The 12,728-nt window shown below is 45.1% G+C and overlaps 1 protein-coding gene across 1 annotated transcript in view; it reads right to left on the minus strand.

Moving 5' to 3' along the window:
• NUBPL (nucleotide binding protein like) overlaps positions 1 to 12,728 on the minus strand; it is a 457,415-nt gene that overhangs the window by 117,094 nt on the left and 327,593 nt on the right. The window contains exon 13 of the mRNA XM_045163735.1: positions 8,439 to 9,162. The gene's annotated coding sequence lies outside the window, so the exon portion shown is untranslated. The remainder of the gene's footprint in view (positions 1 to 8,438; positions 9,163 to 12,728) is intronic.

Genomic DNA, 12,728 nt, shown 5'->3' on the forward strand with positions numbered 1-12,728 from the left:
GGACTGGGAGGAGCCCCGACAGACGGCTGAGATCTGTGGTCTGGCTCAAGCTGTTACCCCAAAGCCTGAGTCCAGAAAAGCAGGCAGTTCACTGAAAGAGGAAGGAAACAGCGTTAATTCTGTGCCAGGGCCAGGTGCAGAATAACTGAGTCTGCCTGGAAGACATGCTTGAGCTATAAGCTGCTTGAACCCCAAAATCTGCTGCCTGTGCAGAAAATGCTGGTGGTGTACAATTTGATGGAGCAAACTGCTTCTGCCCCCATGTTAGGGGTGACAGGAGGACAAGGAAGGACAGATTCGTTTCACAAGTGAAGGGAAGGGACTTCCCTGGTGGTCCAGTGGCTGACTCCAACCTTCCAGTTCAGGGGTCCCGGGTTCGATCCCTGATCAGGGAACTAGATCCTGCATGCCTCAGCTAAGACCCAGTGCTGCCAAATAAACAAACGTTTTAAAAAATCAATACAATGTTAGATGAAAAAAAAAAGTGAAGGGAAACTGATAAAGGAAAAATTTCTCTTCTCTTGTCTTCCCAGAAGGGGATAACACAAAATGACCCGAGTATAGCTTTTTGCTTGTCAGTAGCTCCTTTGTAAGCCTGAAATGTCTGCATCTATCTTCAGCCAAGTTCTGTAAGGGCAAGGGATTTCAGTTTCTTTTTTGAGGTGGAGGAACGGGAACCCAGACAGACTGCATGACGAGTTCTCTGACACACAGGAGACAGCTGGGATCAGCCTTCACGCTCTTCTTATTCAAGACTTGTCTGGGCTGACAGTGGAAACCATGATGCCCTCATCACAACAGCCCTGAAGAGAAGTGGTCAGGAACCGCTATGAACTGAATTTGAGTTTTTCTATGGCACTTTTCCTCTGAGAAGCTAGAAGTATTTTCCTGCTTTACACTGAAGGAACTCAATAAACATATCTTTATGTCAGTAACATCTTTCTAATATACATGTTTGACTACAGATCAGAAGAGCCAGTATATGGGCTGGCCCACCCATTCTCAGAAGCAGTGTGGAAAAAGAAAAGTTAGGAAGATTTCAATTTCAGCTTTAGCACTTACTAGCTGTGCAGCCTTGGGTGGTTACTTTCACTCTCTGAACAACTGTAAATTTAGGGTACAATTCAGTCCTAAAGGAAATCAACCCTCAATATTCACTGGAAGGACTGATGCTGAAACTCCAATACTTTGGCCATCTGAAAAGATCCTGATGCTGGTAAAGACTGAGGGCAGGAAGAGAAGGGGGAGGCAGAGGATGAAATGGTTAGATAGCATCACTGACTCAATGGACATGAATTTGAGCAAACCCCAAGAGACAGTGAAGGACAGGGCAGCCTGGTGTGCTGCAGTCCTTGAGGTTGCAGAGTCAGACACAACTTAGAGACTGAACAGCAACAACATTTACTTCTTAAGGGCTGTCCTGAGGATTCACAGGGTATATAAATAGCTTGACACACAATACATGATCAATAAAGCTAAATCCATCCCTCCTAGGTCAAGACAGAGGCTGGTGGCTTTGTTCTTATAAAGTAGGCAACATGGAAGAAGTCGCTTAGAGACAATTCTGGACTCCTGGATGTCCAGACGTCCAGGCCAAAGCCCCTTCCTCTTCTCCATCTCTTGCTGTCTCACTGGCCTGCAGGCTAGGGTCAGGGAGAAGGCTGGGTGGACTGGCCCCCAGGGCCCTGGTTCCTAAACAAAAGCACGCAGCTGCACCCTGCCCTCAGGGCTGCGTTTGAGTTCATTTCAAACCGTGGACCGTTTGGAGAGAATTCTCATCACCCTTTTTTGGGAGGTGACAGAGCATGACAGTCTGAAGGGGAGGTGGGAATTAAGGAGAGACAGAGCAGGAAGCCATGGCACAGCCAGGACCCCGGTCACTGGGGAACGCTCCCCAAGGGCACCGAAGCTGGCTGCTCCATGAATCCGCTTCTTGGCTCAGAACATGCACGCCTGTGTCTCAGCCTCCTCCTGCCCTCAGGAGCCCAGGCGCTCTCCTCCCCTGGGCTCAGCCTCTGCCAGCTCCCTCAGCCAAGCCCACGGCTCGCCAGGAGGTCAGGTCCAAAACACAATTGCAACAACTGTAGTGAAGGCTGAGCAAACAGCCCCGAAACGATGATGAAAAGCTGAACCAGGGGAGCAGGCAGGCTGTCTGGGAAAGACACTAGAATGATAAATCATGGCCACCAGGCCCTGAGTTCTCTCCAGACCAGGAGAGTTGCCGGCAGTGGGGGTACAAGGCTCCCGGCTGTTCCTCCTGAGCACACTCTGGAAACACAGCACCGTTTCTTTTCAAGTAAAATGTTCACAAGATGGCTGTCAAGACCATGATGAAAGCCATTAGAGGAAAGTATGAATGCAGAACCCTAGGGACTTACGAGAAGGCAGTCAAAGGCTGGAATAGTTTAAAAACCAAACTTTTTCCCAGCCACCCCTGGTATGGTCCTGCCCTCAGCTGAGGCCCCAGCACGGCCTGGGTGCTTCACTGGGGAGGGAATTGAAGCCCCACAAGGCAGCTGCCCTGGAACCACCTGGAAGACAGAACCATGGTGCCAACAGGAGGAGGTTACCCTGCAGAATTTGGCAGGAGGAGTGAGCAAAAGTTACACAGGGGGACACCCTGGGGAAGGGAAGGTTGACCTGCAATCTATACAAGGGGCATCAGGACAGCATGAAGACTCCAAAGCCATCTCCTTCCTCCTCGCTGGCCATCTGGTCCCTGGCCACTGGGGCCCACTTGTACCTTCAGAAAAATAAGACCTCAGGCTTTTGAAAAGCATCAGTGTCTCCAGCTAAGGCCAGCCTGCTGTTTCTTTCTCCAAAATGTTTTCCCAGTTCTTTTCCCCCTCTTCATTCCTGTATCACCTTAATCCAGGCCATGTCATCTCATTCTTGGATAACTGCAATGGCTACAATGCAGCCTTCTCAACCCAGCTCTCAGGTCTTCCTTGCCATGACCATAAGACTTTCTTATTTTAGGACTTTATTCTTTAATGACTTTTTTTTTTTTTAAATCATGAAATTCCCTTACTCCTAGTTTTACACTGTTATCCTATCACGCAGTGTCTGGAGCCCAGACCCCTCCCCCTAGCCTTCTAGATCCTCATAACCCAGCTCTAGCTTCTCCAGCTCGTGGAGAATCTGGACTTTCTGCTCCAGTTAAGCCGCTGCCTCCCTGTTCCCTGTTCAGGCCAGGCTCATCCCTACCTGCAGCTCTTATTCCTCCTTTCCACACCCTCCTCACCCTCCCCACCTAATCAAACTCTCCCCCTCCTTCCAGCCCAGCTGCAGTCCCCTTCACTCCTTGCCTTACAGGACTTCCTTGGCCTCCGTGCTCTCTCATTCTTCCGAGTTTCAGCTGAAATCAGCAGCTCGACATGGCTCTTGATGAGTTTCTGATTGTCTCATTTGTCTAGCTTGTCTGCAAGGGATCTGGGAGCAGGGCCACTGCTCATATCCTTCAATGACCTCAGGAGAACCAGGACAGAGCATGGTGTTCACACATAAAAGGGTCCCAATTCAAACTGGCTGGCTCTACAAAGTAGGGTGACCTTGAATTATAGTGAGGCCATTCATTTGACAAATGCCTACTGAATACCTACTATGTTTCATGACCGCAGTGTCATGATCACTGGAGACTACAAGGTAAGAAAGATGGGGAATTAATAGACGACAAGGAAGCATAGTTAAATGCACAGTTACCACACAGGCTGGCATGATGATGCTCTGATAGAGAACAAAGAGTATGCTACAGGGGTACAGAATGAGGGCAACCAACCCAGTCTTGGGAGACCATGGAATGCTCCCCAGGGTTGGTGTTTCTTAAAATAAGACCTTGAGTTAGCTGGTTATGGGTGCTAGGGAGAATGAGAGAAGAATATGAAAGAATAATGAAAGAAGAATTTTAAAAGAACTGAAAGGTTTAATGTAGCCTGATTGTTTCTAGAAATGGGTTTTCTCTATTTACTTGAACAGCCTCTATGCCATCACTAGTGATTAAATGATAATATAATTATCTGTCTGTATCTATTGATCTATCCATCCATCTATATATTCTTAGCCAAGAACACACATTTCCTGTGTGCTTGCCAGATATGGTCTGGGGAGGAGCATCTCTGTAGCTTTTCATTCTTAGCTGCCTGAGATGTTTGGGATAGTATTTCTTACAAATGGAGGGTGGGGAGGAAGGCGGATGGGAGAGGGAAGGATCCCTCTCTCTTACATAATACTCCAGCCCACTGGTTCCCCACAGTTTATTGCTATTCATAGCATTCCTTTTTCATCCAAAATGTAGGAATAATCTGACTGTGAAGCTATTATGGATAAAATGAAGAGACTGCTATGTACAGATCTGCATTCTCTTTCTATTGCTGAGAGTCAAAGGGCGAGGGTCCATCCCAGCTAGATTTTCACATGTTCAGACTAGCAGGGTAGTTCCTTGAACAGGAAAAGGTGAGATTTACACATTGCCAATTTCTCAGAACAGGGTCCCAGCCTGGATGTACTGGCATTTGATTATGCTACTTCTGGATTATTTATTTAATATTGCTTCATTAAATTTTCAAAGAGCACAAGTGGTTTGACAAATAAAACACGGAGTGCCAGGGTACGAAAATGGATGGTTATATTCAACTAGTAGTTTTGATCCTGAAAGAAAGCAAGTAGGATGTTTGTGTACTTATGTGGGAAAATAGGTACTATTTTGTGACAGAAGACCCTTCCAGTCACACTGAGACCCTTCTCTCTGTGGACCTGTGAACATAGCGTGCAGTGCTGCATAGAAAACTGGACTCTCCCCAGTCTGTCCAAGCACCACAGCCTTCTACTACCTTGCAGGGCGATGGCTGGACCTCAGCCTCTCATGCTAAGTATTCAGGGCACAGACATCAAACTCCTCTTTGTCTTCCACGGGATGGCAAAAGGCTGGGAAACACAGTCAGGGCCCCACACCTCTATTGACTGGTTTGGAAACAGGAAGGCCCTGGCTGCGATATTCAACCACATTAAATGGCCGGCATTATCCGGAGCCTTGAACATGGGTTCATTGTCTGGCTGGTCTTTGCCGCTGAGCGCGCTGGAGAAAGGCCGTGCGTAATTAGGGGCCGCCTGGTGAAAAGGGCTCCGTTCACACCACATGCCCAGTTTTTGTCCTCGGAGGCGGGTGCCAATCTGAGAAAGGGTGAGCCCCACGGGAGAGACAGTATAAAGGATTTTGAGGCGGGGTGGCTATCTTGTTACAGTGAGTTTGCGTTACGGAGGAGATTCCCGGTCAGAATTTAGATATAGGGCAGGACACCTGCCTGCGAGAGAACCTAAGAGAACTTTGCTTCCGACAGCTGTGTACGGCGAGCGGTGGGCTCTTGTGCTGGGGAATTGTGATGTGTTTTTCTAATAAATCCTTCCCAGCCTGATGTGAATCGTTTCCAGGTACTTAGATGACTCAGTGACTTAATATTTCATTTTAAAGTGTGCTCTGCACAGGAAACACGGCTGACATTATTAGGATTTTTAGACTTTAGATGTGCCTCATCCAGTCAGGTTGGTTTCAGACCCTGAGGTGGCATTGTAGAAATATTTCCTATGAACATTAATAAACAACCCACATTATTCTCTAGAAAAGCAGAATCAGTCTTTTTAATGACATGAAAAAGCTTTGAAATGAGGAGAATGTGGAGGTTCTCAGCACTCCTGAGACATACATTCAATCTCTCTGAGTAGAGGGTCTCACACCCAAATCGCCAGCTTTCATTTGCTAGACCACAAGGCTCCTTTAATTCCCTCACCCTTTAGCTTGTAGGTTTTTTTAAATAGCCAAAGACATTCTCATTCATGAGGTTCCCAGTAATTTGAACAAGCTAACAAGCGTTCCTTCCCCGTCTTGTGCGCCTAGCGCGGTTGTGGTTTCCAGGCTGACTCTGGTACCCTTCTCAGCAGTTCTGCTTTCCCCGCCCCATGGTCTGGCTGTGAAGATGCAGGCTCAGAGCAGTAGCCAAGCTTGGCTGTGTTGAAACCAGCCGTTGTGATTTAACCATGAACAAACTCGGAACCTTAGCCTTTGAAGGGAACCTGAAACTTATTTGGTTCAGTGTCCTTCCCCAAGTTATCTCCTCTCTAGTTGAAATCCTCACTACTTTGTAAGACGGCCTCTGTATCAGCTGACATTGCTAAATGCAATCAAGTTCTCTTTCCCAACACCCCACCCCAGTGATTCTACTCAGTCATTCCATTTCCTGGCTATAACCCTGGTACAGCCCTCTCCAGAATGATCATAGCTAGTTCCTTATATATCATTTTTCTCTGCTGAAGTCTTGAAGGCAGGAGCCCTGTCTTATTCATCTTTGTATCCTTACTGAACAAGAGCTGAAAAGAAATGGACAATTCTTTCACTTCGGCACTAATTCATCTCACTCTATCAGTCAACCAAACCAAACTATTTAACTATTCCATGGTTCGAGCCACATTTCTCCAACTTGCTTGAAAAGGTTTCATGAAAGAGCCCATCAAGTAGCCTTCTGAAATCCAAACATATTCCCCTGATCTTTAGGCTTAACATTTCACTTAAAAAAAAAAGTGGAAATGAACTTGATTTGTTATTTCTTTTTACTGAATCCATCTTAGAACCTGGTAACCATGTCTCCCCTTTCTATATTTTAACAAACTATTTGTTAGATAACCCATTCGAGAAATTTGCTGGTGGCCAACGTTGAGATTACCAGCCTGTAGTTTGCAGAGTCCACCTCTGAAATTTGGGGTACCAGTTTGCCCCTCTGACTTGTGGCTAGTCATTTCTTCATAACTTGTGCAGAAACTATTAAAAAGTTGTTCCTCGATCCTACCTGCAATTATTTTGGTTCCCTGGAAAGTAATTTATCTGGCCTTGGAGACCTGTGCTGCAGTGCTAAGTCACTTCAGTCGTGTCCAACTCTGTGTGACGCCATGGACTTTATTCTGCCAGGCTCCTCTGTCCATGGGGATTCTCCAGGCAAGAATACTGGAGTGGGTTGCTGTCTCTTTCTCCAGGGGATCTTTCTGATCCAGGGATCAAACCTATGTCTCTTAAATCTCCTGCATTAGCAGATGGGTTCTTTACCACGAGTGCCACCTGGGAAGCCCTTGGAGACCTGAATGCTTTTCACATGCCCAGCTTCTCTCAATATCTTTGTCCTCAACTTGGGCTTTACTTCACCTTTCCAGGCTGCGTGCTCACTAACGAAGGAAGGCAAAAATCCAGTGTAACTCTGGGACCTGAAGTGCGGTGAGAGTCTGGAGCATTCCTGCCAGCTATTGGCAGAGGTGGATTTACTATGAAGTTCATGAAGCTTAATCTTTAGAGCCTCTTACTAATTTTGTATTCTTTTTCTTAAAACTGTACTGCCAAACCATGCACACTTCAAAGCACAGACCTATGGATCTGTCTTGGGTCTTGTGTAAGGTCACACAATTTGCTTCTACTGGAAGTGTTCTTATGGGTATTGCCAATAGCTGGTCTATCAAAGCAAGAATAGAAAATAGAGGGGTGTTTTATGGGCTAACCAGGAAGCTTAAAATACTCAGCACTGATACTACCATTTCACCAAGACTTTAGGAAATTCACTTAACCTTATTGTTGTTTCATTTCCTTACCCACAACATGGGGAAAATAATCCTTCTTTCTTAGTGGACACTCATTCAATGTTGACCCACTGCAGGTATATCCCACTTTATAGTAATTTGATAAATATAAAGAAATGTTTGTTGACACCATACACATTAAAAAGAAAAATTAATAACCATGACATAATAAGCCAGGTTAATTCTACAGGGGAATTGATTTAATTAGTGAGTGCTGAATTTTAAAAAAGAATATGATTTGCAGTAGGGAGAACTGACTTATGAACACAAGCCAAGAAGCAGTGGAAGGTTGAGTGTGCCCCTGAACCCTCTTGAGTCCCAGTTCCTGTGTCTGGAAAATGGAGATGACAATACTTCCTCAAAAGATGTTGTGGCAATTTACCAGGTAGCGCAGTGGTAAAGACTCTACCTGCCAATGCCAGAGACACAAGAGACGTGGGTTCAGTACCTGGGTTGGCAAGGTCCCCTGGAGGAGGGCATGGTAACCCACTCCAGTATTCTTGCCTGGAAGATTTCATGGACTGAGGAACCTGGCAGGCTACAGTCCATGGGGTCACAAAGAGACACTCACTGAGTGACTAAGCCTGTAATACTAAAATGCTCTGTAAACTGTGGAAGTGATTTATAGATGACTGGTGTTATTACTGCCTTCAATCATAAAAGTTATGCTGATTTAAAAAATCCAACCTACACAAAATTTCCTGAAGTACAGACTCTATACCATTGGCAATCATGGAGCACATGAGTTAAAACTTTGGTGAACAACAACGCAAATATCAAATGCTATACAGATAACCAGCAGTTTGAAAATCAATAAAGTATCCTACCTCAAAGAGCACATCTCTTCGATCCAGACCCCACTCTTTTCATCCAGCACAGCAGAAAAGCTGTTGAGATTCATACTGGGAGTACAGGATCAGTAAACTTATTATCCGACCTTATTATGGAATAAACATTCCTTCAGTTCCTTCTTTACTGTGTCCCAAACTCTGGGATATTTTGGTGATACTCCCCAGCCCAGGGAAACATTTCTCCAGAGTTTCAAAATGCTTGAACCTGAGTATTCTTATCTTCTTTCATTCACTCACAATATCACAAGTTCCTGACTTGAGACTGTCCGTTCAGGGAAACAACCTTGGACAATAGCTTCAGGTTGCCCTTGAGATGCTTAAGCTCCTTCTTGGCAGGAGAAATTTTACAACAGTTTCCTTTCAAAGGTTGCCGGAAGATTCCAGAAGGACTTCAAGCCTCTTGGACATTTTTGAGCACCTTGCTTGCAGGATTAATCTCCTAAGTTGGAAGGCTATTTCTTCACTTTGCTTAGCTCAGTTTAACAGCAATTTAAACATAGATTCCACTCCTCACAATCTGTTGTTTTACAAGGAAGACCTCATTTCACAAAGTTCCACGTCGAGTGGAGCTTCTGGGCTCAATAGAGACAACTCTGTTCATTATCGCCAGCCCTGACTTTCGTTTCAGTGAGGAATCCTGTTTCAGTTCATTATCTGCATTCCGGCTTCATCAGTCTCCATTAGGAAGCATCTTGCCTTTCTGCCAAGAGACAGTGAAGGTGAGTGGCCCAGTTCCCTGCCACAGGTGCAAGCTGCCAGCACCCTGCCCCCACCAAGCACTGCCCCCTCCACCTGCAGGCCAGAAACCCATCTTCCCTCATTAGGAAGAATGTTGTTTCTGAAATCACCTTCTGACATGTAGAGTCCAGAAAGCATGCTCTCTCCATCCCTCCCTGTGCCCCTTTCATTCCTGCCACTGGGGGCTAGCCCCCAACTCTCTTATCACCTCAAATAGAGCACTGATGTCCAAAAGGATCCAGACTGGGTATTCAACCCACCTTTCTCAGCATCTTCCCCTTACTGTTGAAGCCATAGCATTCAAAGGAGAAAAAAGGAGAAGGAAATAAACCAAGGCCAATTTTGGACAGAAAGGGGAAGAGTAAGGCAGACGAAGTAAAAAATAAAGATGTAGGATGAGCCTGAGATTATAGGGGCACCTGACACTGAATCAAGAATCCTTCAAAGGTCCACTGAGACCCCATGGTGTCTCTGAATTTTGTTTAAAAACCAATAACGTGAAACTAAAATATGTTTGTGAACTGGTGAGGGTTTCTCCCCACTTCATCCATGTCATTTCTTTCCCTTCTCTGAATTTAGTAAAACAAATGAAAAAACAGACCCTGAGTAGCATGACATGTCAAACCTTTGTCCAGAGACCATGCACACGAACAACAGAAAGGTGTGTTTGTTTTGCAGACTTTCCACTCAGAAGAATTTAAGGCCTCCTTAGCCCTGCTCAGCAGGGGCTTCATGCAGCCTCTTACAGGATGGAGTCTTTCTCCTCAGAGCTACTATCTTCATACACACCAGCTCCAGCTGTGCCTTCATTTTCAAAGCCAGCACCTGCTTCCCACTTCTCAGGCCTGCACTCAGACAGCTGGAAGTGACGGGGGCATCTCTGTCCTGGTAAGGGAATCGGGCAGGACAGACCTTGATCACAGGTGGGAACTCCTCCAGCTCCTTGTCCATCCCATCCTGATGAGGACAACTCTGAAGGCTGAACTCCTCTGTCTCCAAGAGCAACTCCATGGGACTTTGCCTGATGCTTTCCTAGACCTCCCTTCCTGTTTTTCCTGGAAATGCTTCCTATTACGTCACTTTCACATGACCCCTTATCTTAGCAGCAGCCTCTGAGGAGCCCCACCTATGACATCCTAGAATGAAGCCAAGAGGATGCAGAGAGGGGAGAGAGAGAGAAAAAAAAACAAACAAGTCTCCAACAGGTGGGAATCAGAGATGTGGAGGGAGATGAGAGAGAAGGGCTTGACAGAATGGGCTAGATGGTTTGTAGACTGAAACGAAAGAAAAATTGTGTGCCCTCTTCCAGGTCCCATGTGTCTTCTAATATGTGTGTGTACATGTGGTGTATGATTTTCCTTTTCTCTCTCTGGCAAACAACTGTATTACATCCCCTTCAGAGAGGCATAACTAAAGAGTTGCATGTTATTTCATCCTAAAATATATTTTCTTTATATATTCTTAATTTGGGGAACAAGAAAACAGCTTTGACAGGAAATAAATGAAAACACAGTTTAAAGAAAAGACATTATGAGCCTCGAGCAAAGTATTAATAACTCTAAGATATGACAGGAAGAGGTGATGGGGATGGAGTGTCATCTTCTCTCTGGATTTACAGAGACACCCTTTGATCCTCTTGCCCCTGAACTGTGAGGGCCCCCGCTTGGCAGTGGGTTTGAGAGTCTTGGCTGAGACTCTTAACCTCCCAGTCTCTTTTCTCTATCTGTAATATAAATGACAGTGAATGAAAACAGCATTCATTTCATCATGCTTACAGGGTATCAGAGCTAAAATTTATTAATGTATTTAACTCATACAACAACCCTTTGAGCAGCTGCTTCTACATTTCCCAGATGAGGAAACAGAGGAACAAAGAAGTAATATGACAAAAATCTGCACAGGTACACAGAAAAGATACTGTCACTGATCATCAAGAAAATGCTGATCACAACCACGACAAGCGATTACCTCACACCTGTCAGAATGGCTATCACCACAAAGACAAGAGGTAACAAGCGCTGGCAAGGATGTGGAGGAAAGGGAACTCTTGTGCACTCGTCGTGGGAATGTAAACTGGCACTGCCACTATGGGAAACAGTATGGGGGTTCCTCAAAAAATGAAAAATTGAACCACCATATGATCCAGCAATTCTACTTCTGGGTATTTACCTGAAGAGAATGAAAACATCGACTCAAAAAGCTACACACACTCTCATGTTCAATGAAGCATTGTTTACAATAGCCAGGATGTGGGAACAACCTAAGTGTCCAGTGATGGATGAGCGGATAGATACAATGTGATACACACACAATGGCATATTATTCAGTCATAAAAAGAACAAAATCTTGCCATTTGCAACAACATGGATGAACTTTGGGGGCAGTGTGCTATGTTAAAGAATTCAGAGAAACATAAATACCATATGTTCTGCAAGAAAAAAAGAAGCTCACAGATACAGAGAATAGATGGATGGTTGCCAGAGGCATAGGGCGGGTGTTGGGGAAATATCCATGAAGGGAGTCAAAAGGTACAAATTTATGGTTAAATAATAAATAATTCATGGGGATGAGATGTACAGCATGGAGACTATAGTTAATAATACTGTATTGCCTATCTGAAAGTTGCTAAGAGAATAGATCTTACAGGTTGTCAAAACAAGAAAAAAAGTTTTGTAACTAAGTATGGTGATAAGTGGGCTTCCTGGGTGGCTCAGACAGTAAAGAATCCACCTGCAATGTGGAAGACCTGGGTTCAATCCCTGGGTTGGGAAGATTCCCCTGGAGAAGGGCATGGCAACCCACTCCAGTGTTCTTGCCTGGAGAATCCCATGGACAGAGGAGCCTGGTGGGCTGCAGTCCATGGGGTCCCAAAGAGTCAGACACAACTGAGTGACTAGGCACAGCACAGCAGCATGGTGATAAGACTGACCCATTATGGTGATCATTTCGCAATATATACAAAGAGCAAATCATGTTGTACACCTGAAACTAACATACTACTCTATGTCAATTATTCCTCAGTAAAAAAGTAAAACAAAATGAAACAAAATAAAATCTTTTCCTACTTCTCCTAGTTGTCATGAGGATCAAATAAAATAATGGATATGAAGACAATTTTAAGGCACCACATGTGGTATCAATTCAGTTCAGTCGCTCAGTCATCTCTGACTCTTTGTGGCCCCATGGACTACAGCACACCAGGCTTCCCTGTCCATCCCCAATGCCCAGAGCTTGCTCAAACTTATGTCCATCAAGTCAGTGACAACATCCAACCATCTCATCCTCTGTTGTCCCCTTCTCCTCCCGCCTTCAATCTTTCCCAGCATCAGGGTCTTTTCAAATGAGTCAGTTCTTCACATCAGGTGGCCAAAGTATTGCAGTTTCAGCTTCAGCATCAGTCCTTCCAATGAATAGTCAGAACTGATTTCCTTTAGGATAGACTGGTTGGATCTCCTTCCTGTCCAAGGGACTCTCAAGAGTCTTCTCCAAACAGTTCAAAAGCATCAATTCTTTGGCACTCAGCTTTCT

Source organism: Bubalus bubalis, chromosome 20, assembly GCF_019923935.1.
Source record: "Bubalus bubalis isolate 160015118507 breed Murrah chromosome 20, NDDB_SH_1, whole genome shotgun sequence".
Classification (NCBI taxonomy): Eukaryota; Metazoa; Chordata; class Mammalia; order Artiodactyla; family Bovidae; genus Bubalus; species Bubalus bubalis.